Here is a 13,726-nt window from a genome sequence, read left to right as displayed (position 1 = left end):
TTGCCTCAAGTCGAGCATCCCATCATGAATATTAACTTCAATGGTCAGTTTCTAGTCAACTCGCATGGCCGCGCAGCCCCCCGTGCGCGATTGTGGACCTTGTGACTCTCTACTTCTAGGCATGGCTCCAACATTGCACAACTCCTGGGAAGAATAGTTTATAGTCCTGCGCTCCCTTTCAACTGCCTGGAGCGCTAAGTGTTATAGACATTTTTGTGCCTTACACCATTGAGCATGAAATGTCCATAATCTAAGGGATCCAAAGTCCCTAAACATGTTGTTCCTACCCCTAGAGGAACAAGGCTAACAAACCACAGTAATTCATAGAAGTTCTCCACCAGAAACTACTCAAAAACAAGTCAATTCAGGATCAATTCAGTGGCTCCACTAGCTGTCAACGCTGAATGTCAAAGCCAACACTAGCTACCTGCGCTGAATGTCAAAGGAAACACTAGCTACCTGCGCTGAGCGAGAGTTGACATGTGGCAAGTTCATTCCACGAAGTGTCAAAGCCCAGGAAGCTTCCAAAATCTTCCTCAATGACACTTGCCTCAGGGAATTCGACTGGTGATGAGTAAGAGGTTCCAAATCTCCAAGTGGAAGCAAGAACCTCCAAGTGGAATCAAGAACTGACAGAGGGAGAGGACACTAGTCAGATCTCAAGCTGACTCATCCTCTCTCCAAACATCTATATATGGATCTCTCCTCCATGAGATCTAGAGGCTGGAATTTTGTTATTGAAAAGAATTGTTGTTGGTTTGAGATTGGAATCATTGGGTGCTTAATACTTTGAAGGGGGTGAAGATAGGAATTCCATTTGCTGGGAAGGAGATGCTGGATTGGAGCCCTCTGGGTTGTATCTCTTCCTAAACCTTGTTATTCATCAATAAAGCTATCTTGTTTTCTCCTATATACTGATGTATCTGTGATGTATGATTGCATTAGTATGTTTGGTTTATTTCTAATCCTGAACTAGTTATGAATATGAATCCATGTCTTGTGTAGTGTTCTCTTCTTGTGATCTTGCAGAAACCTCTTGAAGCTGGGCGAGCGAGAAGGCAAGCACCTGGGAACTCTCCAAGAGAAGAGAAACCGGATCGACGGACAAACGGAAGACATCGGTTAGTCCATCCATATCTCTTCATTCTTAATTCATAAAGGAAGAATACTAGAATAGCTATCTCTGTTTGTTGCTAAGGCACTGTCACACCTTAGGTGGATAGGATCGTCTTGCATAGGAATTTTTCCCCACAACAAATTGGCGACTCCACTGGGGTGATCTGTTTAATCATTTTATTTGTGTTTCTATCATTGTTTTTTTCATAGACTCGACAGCAACAATCGAACTGCATCTGCTATTCCCGGACGCAAAGTAGACAGTTGCTACTTTGATCCAATCACTGGACTTGTCTATGATCTGAACAATGGACTCACAAATGATTTGATGATCCTTTGTGATAGATCTTAGTACTCCCTCAAAGAAGCCCTTTGTTGTACCTTGCTTGTTGCTTTTATTTGGCCTGAAACAGTAGATTAAATAGCAATCTGTGACCTAGAACCCAGTGAGAAACTCTCGTTTCTCCTTCAGCGCGATAGCTGTGAAGCGGTTCTGCATTTCAACGCAGGTCCCGTGAAGGCTACCTACGCTGAATGTCAAAACCCCTGTGTTGAGGTTGTGCTGAACCAGTTAGGCCTTGTGTAGCTGGGGTTATCTGCTCTGTTTTGACTTGTTTTGATCTCTGATTTTTGCAGCCTATAACCAGCATAGGTACCAGTCTAATAACTCCTTTTCTCTGCTTAAATTCCACCTCCTTTTGTAAAAAAATACTGTGAGTTTTTTTATGTGTTTGTGGCGTCATTTGCAGTTTTCCTTTGCAAGGGTGAAATACTCATCCTGTAGCCCTTGATTCAGATCTGTTGATTGTGATCTTAGAAGAGAGTTCATTGGCTGTTTGCAGTTGATTATACATTTACTTTTGCTTTTGGTTTGAGTTTGTCTCTTTTAAGTGTCGAAACAAGTATTCATTTCGAAAATCGTTAAGTGTTGTAATCTCTTCTACCCTCTCTGATTTCGAAAAAGTAAACTTGTTTGTATTTGTCATTTAAAAGAAAATTCAAAGTTGTACAAAAAGCTTTCTGTGTAGGCATCAATACTAAGAAAGCGAAAACAAACACCTGCATTGTGCATTTGCATCTTGATGGTTTGCATGTCTGATTTAGGAAAAGTGCATTAGAGTGTGTTGATTGCCCTTTGAGAAAAGATGGTGTCTTTCTTTTCCCTTAGTAGCTAGGATTTTCAAAGTTGAAAAGATATAAAGCTTGCTTATCATCTTTAGACTGCATTTAGGAATTGTATCATACATCTTGTGGTGAACCTCAAAAGGCAAACTTCTAAAAAGATCAACCTAAAATAAATTGAATGAACTTAACAACGCTTTGCAACATAATGCACAACATAGAGGTCTAGGCTAGAGACGTGTTCCAGCGTCGTAAAGCCTGGTGACTGTCGATCTCGTGGATGGTGGGTGATTCCTCCTGAGGGACGATAGCGCCAGTACGGATTGTGCTCCCACGTACCGTCGCGTATATATTGGGAGACCCCTATAGGCATAAAACCTTTATCCTTAGGAAGCCGTGTCGGCCGCCCTACTAATCGCAATGCACTGAACACAGCATTCAGGAAGATCGACCGCCCGTACCCTAAAAAGTATTTTGCGGTTTTGCGAAAAGTTTGGTACACCCTCTGCCTAGAACTCCAGAACAGTTTCTTTTGGCCTTTTTCAGACTCTATAACAGAAAAATTCCATCCGAGCATTTGTCACTTCGGGCTCGTTAAAACATCGAAGGAGACTAGAGTCATCTTTAGCTTTTTCTCGACACTTTAAAATTGAAAAAGCAAGTTGTGTCTAAAGCGTCGTTAAAATTTATTTTAAACGGAACAATCACCCTGTATTCCTGCGTTGATCTTTAGGTTGAAAAAATGGAGCACACCAACCAAGGAATTCCACTTGGTGGAAATCCTAGTCCCTTCTCCTCTTGGGGAGATGTTGGTGCGCCCCATATGGCCACATTGTCGCTTCCAGGACTGACAATTGGCCTGCCAGTCTGGCTCTTTTCAACCAATGTCATTCAGAACACCACCATTCCTGAACAGTCGAATCAACAGTTAGACCAGACCAGAGTTGCCCACCAGCCTTCTACTTTGTCTAATTCTTCCTCTCCTCCTTCCTCTTCGCTTAACGGAACTGGTAAAACAAAAAACCAAGTTCCTAAGGAGAAGAAGGAAAAGAATAAGAAAGAGAAGAAGAAGAAGGAGCCAAAAGCGACTGGGGGCAAACAAGTGTCGTCTGACAAAAATCCACACACACCACTGACTAGGCCTAAATCGCCATGTGTCATATGCAAGGGAGACCACTTCCACGGAGATTGTCCCTACATCCCCCGGATACTAAGGGACTGGTCTCCCCGTTTGTACAATTCGGTAGCGTCAACCTCTGATAGCCATGTTGACTGCTCACCGTCAACTAGTGAAAGTGAGGCCACAGGATAGAGAGGGAAAGCTATATTTCCCTGCAAACTGTGTGAAGGCGATCACGCCATCCACCATTGTCCCTTCTTAGATGAGGCTAAAAGAGTTTTGGAAGATCACCCGATTTTACGAGCGCAACTTCCTCCTGGATATCATAAACTCCTGCCAAGTCCTTCACTAGTTGAGAACCCGGCTGGCCCGCCCAGGTGGTCAGCCGAAGCACCTATCATTGAAGATGAACCATCTGAATCCATACCTGACGAAAGTCAAAAGGTTGAGGTGGCAGTTGACCCGGTTTTGCCTTCAGAGGCTCTATCTTCGAATGATACCATCACCGAGGAGAGTAAAGACGACATCGTCCAAATTCTCTTCATCAGCATAGACTCCGACGAACAAGGGGGAAATTTGCCCATTCCTTTATCGCAGGAAGGAACTTCGTCAGAGTCGTACCCGGCCGTCTATTCGGTCCCACCACCAAGCAACCTAGTTGTCTCGTTCGACTGGAACCAACTAGGCAGACCCCGGTTGCCAGCAAGCATACCATTCAGAATTATCGTTCAAATATACAGAATGGTAATGGTTGGCACTATCATTGATGAGGGGGCATCTGTGAGTATCCTTTCCTCTATTTCTTGGAAAGCGCTTGGTTCACCAGCGCTTTTGCCTGAAATGCGAAATCTATCAGGATTTGATAAAGGAACCAGTCGACATTTAGGGATCCTCCCCAATATGCCCATCACATTGAAAGGGAAGATCGTTCAAATGAACGTGATGGTCGTTCAAGGACCCTTGGATTATAACCTACTCCTTAGACGAGACTATATATATTGCATGGGAGCCGTCGTCTCCTCGCTCTTTAGAGTAATGTGTTTTCTGCATGAAGGAAGAGTGGTCAAGCTCGTGGACCAACTTTCATTTCCCGGATCACGCATCGCAAATAGTCATGTACCATCCCTAAATGGTCTATTCACGCAAGAAGTGTCTCAACCCACGGTTCGTCCTCCTGATGAGCGCACGTAATCCGGGAGGATATGACTGGAACCCAGGGGGCATGCGTCCTGGTCTGCTCGGCAGGGAAACTTTGGGTATAGAGTAGGTTTCCGCGGGAGAATATGACTAGTCTGTACCCCGTCCGTCTAGGAAGAGGGTTATTCTAGAATAAGATTCTTTTGTCAAAGTTATGTGAGTTGGTGGGCTACGTCGCTCACCTTTGTCTATTTCGGTAGACACCGCCGAAGAAGTGTTTTGTTGAAAGAATAACATAACAATCTTTTGGTAACCTGAAAGAGGTAAGCCTCTCTCGTTAAAACAAATGTTTTGTCGGAAGTGAAGTAGAGGTAACCTTGAAACTCTGTTTTATACTTGGGGGCATGCAAACCTTTTGGAGTGCAAGAAAAGAGCGGTTATTTATCTGTTTTTTGGGTTAGCCGTTTCCTAACTTGCATAAAGAAAGGATGCGGGGCATAGCTTTGTGAGATGAAGCTCCATAAAAAATAGAATCTCAATGAGACACTCTTATCATATGACTGGGTAATCGAGCAGTTTTAGCACACAGTTCATGCTCGTTAAAAAATAAACGCAAGATCCGAGCAGTTTTAACGCGGACTTCATGCTCGTTAAAAAATAAACATAAGCAATGAGCAAGTGTTTCCACCAGCGTTTAAGCTCATTTTAAAATAAAAAATGAACCACTACCCGGTAAATAACCACTGTGAATGTAACCTTATCAGCCATTAAAGCCATGGTCGTGTTTGCACCGTCACCTCCACTTTTCCATTGGCCGATCGTTCACCTCCATATGATTGTTTACCCATTTTGAGGAACAGCTGCGAAGATTGATTTCACTAGCCATCCTTGTGACACTGTTGTGATTGGAAAATTCCAACCTGTACCTGGAATCAGCTACTAACCCGTTTTATCACTCGTTCCTCAAAAGACGAGTCTTTTTTAAGCTCTTTTCATCTGACTCGTAAAATATGAAAAGATTGCCGAGTCCTTGGCCTTCCAGCTCATTAAAGGGATAGGAAGTGCTATCCCTCCTCTAGATTTTAATATTTTTGGACCTGAGGGATTATTGCCCAAAAAGATCGAGCGCTTGTTTTATTCGGCTCGTTAAAACTATCGAAAACTCATCCCTTCTGTATTGTTTTATACTTTTTCGGACCTAAGGGATTAGATGACGAAAAAGGACTTTTGGAGTTAACTTTATGTACCTTTTCAGACTCTCTAAAAATGAAAAGGACCGAGTTATCCTTGTCGTTAGACTCATTAAAATCATTAAATAGCGACAAACTTGTCTTTAGACGAGAACGAGTTTCACTATCGCTAGTCTCATTAAAGCATAGCGATGGGCTTGCCCGAAGGGCAGGTTATAGAACAAGCATATGTTATCCTCCTCAAGCTTGACAAAAATAAAGAGGTACTGGTCAGCAATGACTGGGGAAAAATTGGGACAAACTCAAGAAAAATTTGATGGTAGCAAGTCGCTCTTAAACATGACACTTTTCCTCCGTACCACAATCAGGTTGGGTTGTTTCATTCACCGGCCACATCTCCATGGTCTCGCCATACCATCCATATTTGGGGTAATTCTACCGATCCATCGCATCAGTGTCGCCATATGTTCAAGAGAAGTCATTTAGAAAAGTCAACCGTGTCCCATCCACTGTCGTACATTATCCTTCATCCTTTCATGACCGCCACCCTGAATCATACGTCACAGATCATTTTCACCTCCATTAAAATCATTAGCTCCGTTCTGTGTCACTGATGTGGGATTCATTAAGGCCCTCCTTTGACGGATCGCTTCTTGTCGACATCAGCTCATTATCCAAGAAGTTGATCTAGGAACAACCCCTTCGGTACTTTGAAGCTTGCATGCCTCAATGGCAAGTTTCTCACTTCCGGTGACAGGTATACATCAATGACCTTCGACCGAAAGATTTTGCATGGTGTTCGACGCCAAGTCCTTTATTCACACCACGTGAATTGTACTGCAGTACCTTGAGGGTCATTATCATTATCAGTGATTCCTCTCGCGCTTGTTAATGGTTTACCTCACTGACCGATAATCAAGCGATGTCTTTCCATGTTCGACTTCAGAACATTTCTCACATGGATCGACTTGTACTTAGAGTGAAGATCGAACGAGTTTGAAGACCCCGGATCTAGTTTCATCCATCCGGGCTGCGATATATATTCAGGAAAGATAAATACATTGACATGTACATCATTGCAGCAGATAATCATCCTACTCAAAGGATGATAATTTCATCAAAATTATCAGTCTACCATCAGACGATTGTCTGTTCTATGTACAGAAAAATGAATTTATAAAGCTGAGCATGGGAATTCCCGCCTCAGCTAAATCATGAAAGCAGTATGAAAAATAATGTATTGTATTGCATCTTATTACAGGTCTCCTCCCAGCATTGGATGAACTTCGGATCCCCCTGATAAAGCATTTCACCCGATAAACGGCCTCATACTTTAGGGGGCAACTGTTATAGACATTTTTGTGCCTTACAGCATTGAGCATGAAATGTCCATAATCTAAGGGATCCAAAGTCCCTAAACATGTTTTTCATACCCCTAGAGGAACAAGGCTAACAAACCACAGCAATTCACAGAAGTTCTCCACCAGAAACTTCTCAAAAACAAGTCAATTCAGGATCAATTTAGTGGCTCCACTAGTTGTCAGCGTTGAATGTCAAAGCCAACACTGGCTACCTTCGCTGAATGTCAAAGGCAACACTCGCTACCTACGCTGAGCGAGAGTTGACATGTGGCAATTTCATTCCACGAGGTGTCAAAGCCCAGGAAGCTTCCAAAATCTTCCTCAATGACACTTGCCTCAGGGAATTCGACTGGTGATGAGTAATAGGTTCCAAATCTCCAAGTGGAAGCAAGAACCTCCAAGTGGAATCAAGAACTGACAGAGGGAGAGGACACTAGTCAGATCTCAAGCTGACTCATCCTCTCTCCAAACATCTATATATGGATCTCTCCTCCATGAGATCTAGAGGCTGGAATTTTGTTATTGCAAAGAATTGTTGTTGGTTTGAGATTGGAATCATTGGGTGCTTAATACTTTGAAGGGGGTGAAGATAGGAATTCCATTTGCTGGGAAGGAGATGCTGGATTGGAGCCCTCTGGGTTGTATCTCTTCCTGAACCTTGTTATTCATCAATAAAGCTATCTTGTTTTCTCCTATATACTGATGTATCTGTGATGTATGATTGCATTAGTATGTTTGGTTTATTTCTAATCCTGAACTAGTTATGAATATGAATCCATGTCTTTTGTAGTGTTGTCTTCTTGTGATCTTGCAGAAACCTCTTGAAGCTGGGCGAGCGAGAAGGCAAGCAGCTGGGAACTCTCCAAGAGAAGAGAAACCGGATCGAGGGACAAACGGAAGACACCGGTTAGTCCATCCATCTCTCTTCATTCTTAATTCATAAAGGAAGAATACTAGAATAGTTGTCTCTGTTTGTTGCTAAGGCACTGTCACACCTTAGGTGGATAGGATCGTCCTGCATAGGCATTTTTCCCCACAACACTAAGACTGTTCCTCCCTTAGCTAGTCAAGTTGTTACACAACCTGTGTGCAGTTTCCTCTGGTCATCCAACATTCTTCCTTAGAAACACCTACCTTTTACCATTACTGGCTGCGTCAGGCACCTTATCATCTGCAATGCATCACCTTGGTTAATTCTCTTAGTAATATGTGGTCCAAGCCAAGGAATCAAACTGATCAATTCACTTCGATAGTGCTCAAACTTATCAGCACGATCGTGCACACCCTATTTTATCACCATGGTATTCTTATCGAGAAAATTGTCCCTTATTTTTTCTTCCAGTTTCTTGACTTCCGCTTCTACCAAAGCACTTTTCTTCCTTAATCGCATCCTTTCTTTTTCAATTTCTTAGAGCCTTAAATTTCCCTGTTGGATTTCTGCTTTCAAGGCTTAGCAAACCATCGTAGCTATTGGTGCGATCATGCGCAGTCTATTTTCTCCAATACTATAGGGCTTACTTCAGTTGCTTCATACTCCAACCTTTGCGGTGCTTGTTTGGTTAGGGTTTTTCACACTTTCCTATATTCCTAAAGAACCGTTGGCACATGCAGGTCCCAGTCAGCCTACTTCACCTAGCGGACCATGTTCAGTGCTTTTCATACTTTGTTAAAATCTTCTGCATGAATATGCTTCTGTGTGAATATGCTTCTGCGTGCTTGCTCTTACCATACCTCCTGGTCCCAAACAGAGGGGTCGTTCACACCATTGTCTTGCCCATACCTACATCTTGATCATGTATCCTACCACGAGTACTGTGTGTATCCCTACAAGTTTTGTACCATAAGCTTTTACCAACCTGGAATGGTGGGCGCACAGGCAGTTTCATCTGGCATACTTGTATTTTAACCACATCTGAGACTTCTTAAATTGTAGGTGCATCATCCTTCAGTAGTTGTGCTAGTCCTCAAAACTCTTCTACTGCGTACCCCACCACCTTGCAAGCGTAGTGCGCAGTACCCATTTCAGAGTTCCTAAATGTTGTTGTTCCAGCACTTCTTTTTCAAATTTTTTCAGGAAATCATCCACCTCGCCCAACTCATCATACATAGGCATGTCTCTTACCTTTGCTGCTACACAATGCAGCAGACTTGTCATCATGTTACAGTTGAGTGTGGTTACCTCGTGTAACCGATTCTGCCATTTTTCTATCTCCTCATCAAAATCTGAGGTGCGGGATCTTTCGCATTCCCAAGAGATTCGGTCATCCGTGGTTGGATTTACTCAATCTTACTCCTACACAGTTATCTTGTAGATGCAGTCTAGATCATCGTCGCTATTGTTGTCACGCATTAGTTCTGTGTAGCGCGATCCTTCTGCAGGGTCTAAAGGTACCACTACGCGCAGTGACTTTTTCTCAAAGATCATCTTGCATTTCTTTAGATTTATTACTCCATTCATGTCAGTGGCCCAATCTATTCCCAATAACGTGAGATAGGGATTATTGTCATCCACAATCTCTATCACTTCAAAATCTTCTACCGTGCTCGCTACTTCAATGTCTACTGTGATTCCTTGCAATCTTCCCATAGGTAGGATCTCTTGTTGTTTCGAAATTCATAGTTGGATAGGAGACCATTGCAACGCAAACCTGCCCATGTTCTCCCATGTCTGCTTCGACAGGACGTTTGCGTCCAATCCTAGATGATGAATCAATTGATCCATCTCATATTCCCTGATCTTCACAGTCAATCTCATCTCCCTTCATGTTCGCGTCATGTGTTTCCTGAGCTTCCGGACTACGCGCGGTTCTCTTGGCACAGCCCCGATACATCTAGTTATGAGTTCTTACTGCCCCTTTATAGCCTTTTTGTTGCGCAACAACTTCATGCATGTCTCTAAGAACGTATTGAGCATCGATGGGTCTATTTTCAGCTCAAGTCTGTCTTTACTTCCTGAAGTGGAGGCATCCACGAAGCTCCTCTTAGCTTCCACGAATGTCTCCTTAGCACACTCCAAGTCAAATTCTGGTTCCTTTTTTGGAGCCTTGCGAACCCAGGTACTTTCTTCAAGCTACTTGCCTTTGTCCTCCCCTGTCGTAATACCACTTCGGAGAATGATATTTACATTGGGGTCTTCCTCGTGTGGCTCAGACCTCATCATTTGGAAGTTTTGAGTTGAGGGAGGCTGTAGTGCTCCTTTATCGCACAACCTCTCTATCAATGTGGGACAATCCTTCGTCTCATGATAAAACTGCGTGCAATATAAGCATGATGGTCTCGTTGGATTTGTATAATCATAGGCATAATGCCCTGACCCTCCGCAATCGTAACATATCAACTATCTGTGACCTCTTCCTGGTCCCATTCCACCTCAACCTCATCTGCACCCCTAAAATCTGGTTCACACCATCCCTGCGTTCTGATCAAGGGGCCATGTTTCAGCCTAAACTCTGTAGGTAGAAGTCTAATCCATAATCAACTCATAACTTCTACAGGTGTGCTCATCATGTCCTACTAATCTACAAAAATTATAGAACAACTTATATGAATTTTTTGTATACTTCTGTAATAGATGGAAGTTATCTGTAGCATTCTTTCCTCCTATCTGACAAATCATGCACCATAATTCAGGCGTCGTGCTTGGTCCTACTTGTGCCTCTGGTCTTAATGGCATTGGTCCTCCTCCCACGAGGTAATTCGCAAACACCGGGCAATGGTCCTTGTCGTGCCCCTGGCCCTTGCACTTTATGCACCATACCTCGTTATGCACTTCTAGATGATCCGTCTTGTCTTGTTTCAAACTCTGCACCTCAAGGCACACGTTTTTCAACTGCGCATCAATCTGCTGGACTCCCAATTTAGGATCTTGTATCAGAGTCTCGTGCAATCTCGTCACGACCTCCAAAGCCTCAGCCTGAGTGGTTAGCCTTTGTTGGACAACGCATTCTGTAGATGTGGTGTTAACAAGGCTATAAACCATTCGCAATGTTTCCCATCTGTTAAGGTCATCTTCACTTCGTGAATTGTGTACTTCAGTATTTGATCCAACTCCCACGGGGTTTCACCTAGTAGCATTGAGATTTCCTTGAATCCAATGATCAACTATGCCTCCGACTTTGGCCTACTAAATTCTTTGTTTATTGCAGTATGGATATCCCCTATCCCCGCATTCGGATTGTTATTGGAATTCTTAATGTACCAAGTCAGCGGATGATCCTGTAGAGCGCTAAACAACATTGTCTTCCTTATATTGTCATCTCTGACACCCTGTGCTTCCCATACCACTTTTATCACGAACCAAAACTGGTCTGGATCTTCATTCCCTACTCCCTTGAACACTAGTAGCTTTATCGCACTGGCCATACTACTTTGCAGTCGTGGCGGAGGTGGTAAGGGAGAAGTCAAGGGTGAAGATGGTGGAACTAGTGGTGGTGTGAGTGGGGGTGATATGCGTCGAATTCTTTGCCTTATCAGGTTGATCGCGCTTCTTGGTGAAACCTTCGCGAGCTCTTCTTCACCCCCCGCAGAGGTGATATCAAGGGGCTAGTTTCTAGTTCTGTGCTACTTTCGTTTCTATAGATTTTCCCACTCTACATAGCCCCAAACATCAATTTATTCACATAACTCACTTTTCACACAGTAGCATTTTAATCCAAGTGTTCAAAGATTTAACGTACTTACCTCACGGTCCCTTGAGGAAGCACCCTTTTCCTTCATTTTAGCTAACTGAAGTATCTACCACGAATTAAGTGATGAATCCTCCTATGATTCAATCCAGCTAGTTATCGACAATGCGTGCGATCTTATATTGTGATGCTTCCAGTTTGCGCACCAATTCTGGAGTCCACACAATAGGCTTGTCGAGTTTACACCTTCCTTGGCTATCTGCTATCTTTGCGATCCACTCGTACAACTCAGTAGGGAAGGATGCAAAGAAAATTTCGTAGATTTCTATATATAAGTAGAAATCTAACCACTCTTCCTTTGATAATCGTAGATTACTATTTTCCTATGCCACGAACTCGTGAATCTTTCCGTCCAACCACTCTTCAATTCCTTTCTTTGATAGATTCTAGTGATACGACATCAAACATCTCTATGAAGATCTTGATCCTGGCAACAGAACCATTTATTGGCTTGTTGGGGTCTGACCTAAGTTCGGACTTAATTAGCCAAACAAATCCCGGTACTACTCGCAACTGAGGTCCCACCCGAAGTAGTATGGGAGGGTGCTAGAACCAGGTTTCCGCACCCTGGAGATGTCTGATGAGTTTGCCTAGTCCGCGTTTGTCCCTGTGCACAGGTTTCTTCGTGCAGTTTCTCGTTCCTCGTCGTGGCCTAATATACTGCCTTCACACAGCCCTACCTAGGGGTTGTGCATCGTGATCTGCGTTATTACCCAAAACCTTTCTTATATTCCAATATTAGTTAATTATCTTTGCCTACTTGAGTGCTTTAAGTTATACTTAACAATGTAAGACCTTCATATAGGTGCACACAGTAAATAAACAGTATATTTGCAAATTATATCAATCATGCATTAACCCAAGAACAAATACACAGAATTATAGCAAAGCTTGTCCTTATTGATTCTTTCCCTAGTTACAAACCCAACTCGCCCTGCTCACTCAGCTCTAGGGGTCCGCGCACTCAGCTGCGGACTACTATTCCTCTGCGCAATCAGTTGCAAAGCCTTCTCCTACTCTACGACCCACAAACACACTCTACACTTTGACTCCACCACTTAGATGTCTCATTATTCCTTCATTATTCGTTAGTCTTCTTTTACACTTAGAGACTCACTTTATTTATACAATCCCATGGTCCGTGGACCATGGGTAGGTCTATCCAACCGACATTACATTTATAAACTAGGGCAAACAACCCTGTGACTCTATCATACTTTCGCGCCCGTGCCAGCAATTCGCAGAGCTTTACAACAAGATTCGGTCAAAACTTGGGCTTTAAGACCCAAAACATGCCTTGGGGGGATTCCATGCCCAATAGTATTGATGAATATAATAGAAATTCTTCCAATGAAAAGAGAGTCAATTCTTCCACTTAGTCCTAATCCTAAGGACTATGAGAGCAACACTAATGAGAGACGGGATGAAGAATTTCAAAAAATAAAGGGTCATGGTTTCCACTTAAGTCCTAATCCTATGGATTATGAGAGAAATAGTGATGAAGAGCATGATGAAGAATTTCAAAATAATAGAGTGTACTAATGTCCACTTAGTCCTAATCTTATGGACTATGAGAGCAGCAGTGATGAATAGCATGACAACGAATTTCAAAAGAATGGAGTGTCACGGTGTCCACTTAGTCCTAATCCTATGGACTAGGAGAGCAGTAGTGATGAAGATCATGGTGAAGAATTTCAAAAGAATGGAGTGTCATGGTGTCCACTTAGTCCTAATCCTATGGACTATGAGAGCAGCAGTGATGAAGAGCATGATGAAGAATTTCAAAACAATGGAGTGTCACGGTGTCCACCTAGTCCTAATCCTATGGACTATGAGAGTAGCAGTGATGAAGAGCATGATGAAGAATTTCAACTGAATAGAGAGTCACAGTGTCCACTTAGTCATAATCCTATGGACTATGAAAGCATCAGTGATGAAGAACATGATGAAGAATTTCAAAAGAATGAAGTGTCACAGTGTCCACTTAGTACCAAT

This window comes from Pinus tabuliformis, chromosome 8 (assembly GCF_031772625.1).
Source record: "Pinus tabuliformis cultivar Carrire ecotype Pingquan chromosome 8, CPIR1, whole genome shotgun sequence".
Taxonomy (NCBI): Eukaryota; Viridiplantae; Streptophyta; class Pinopsida; order Pinales; family Pinaceae; genus Pinus; species Pinus tabuliformis.
Note: the sequence above shows the minus strand (reverse complement) of the source record.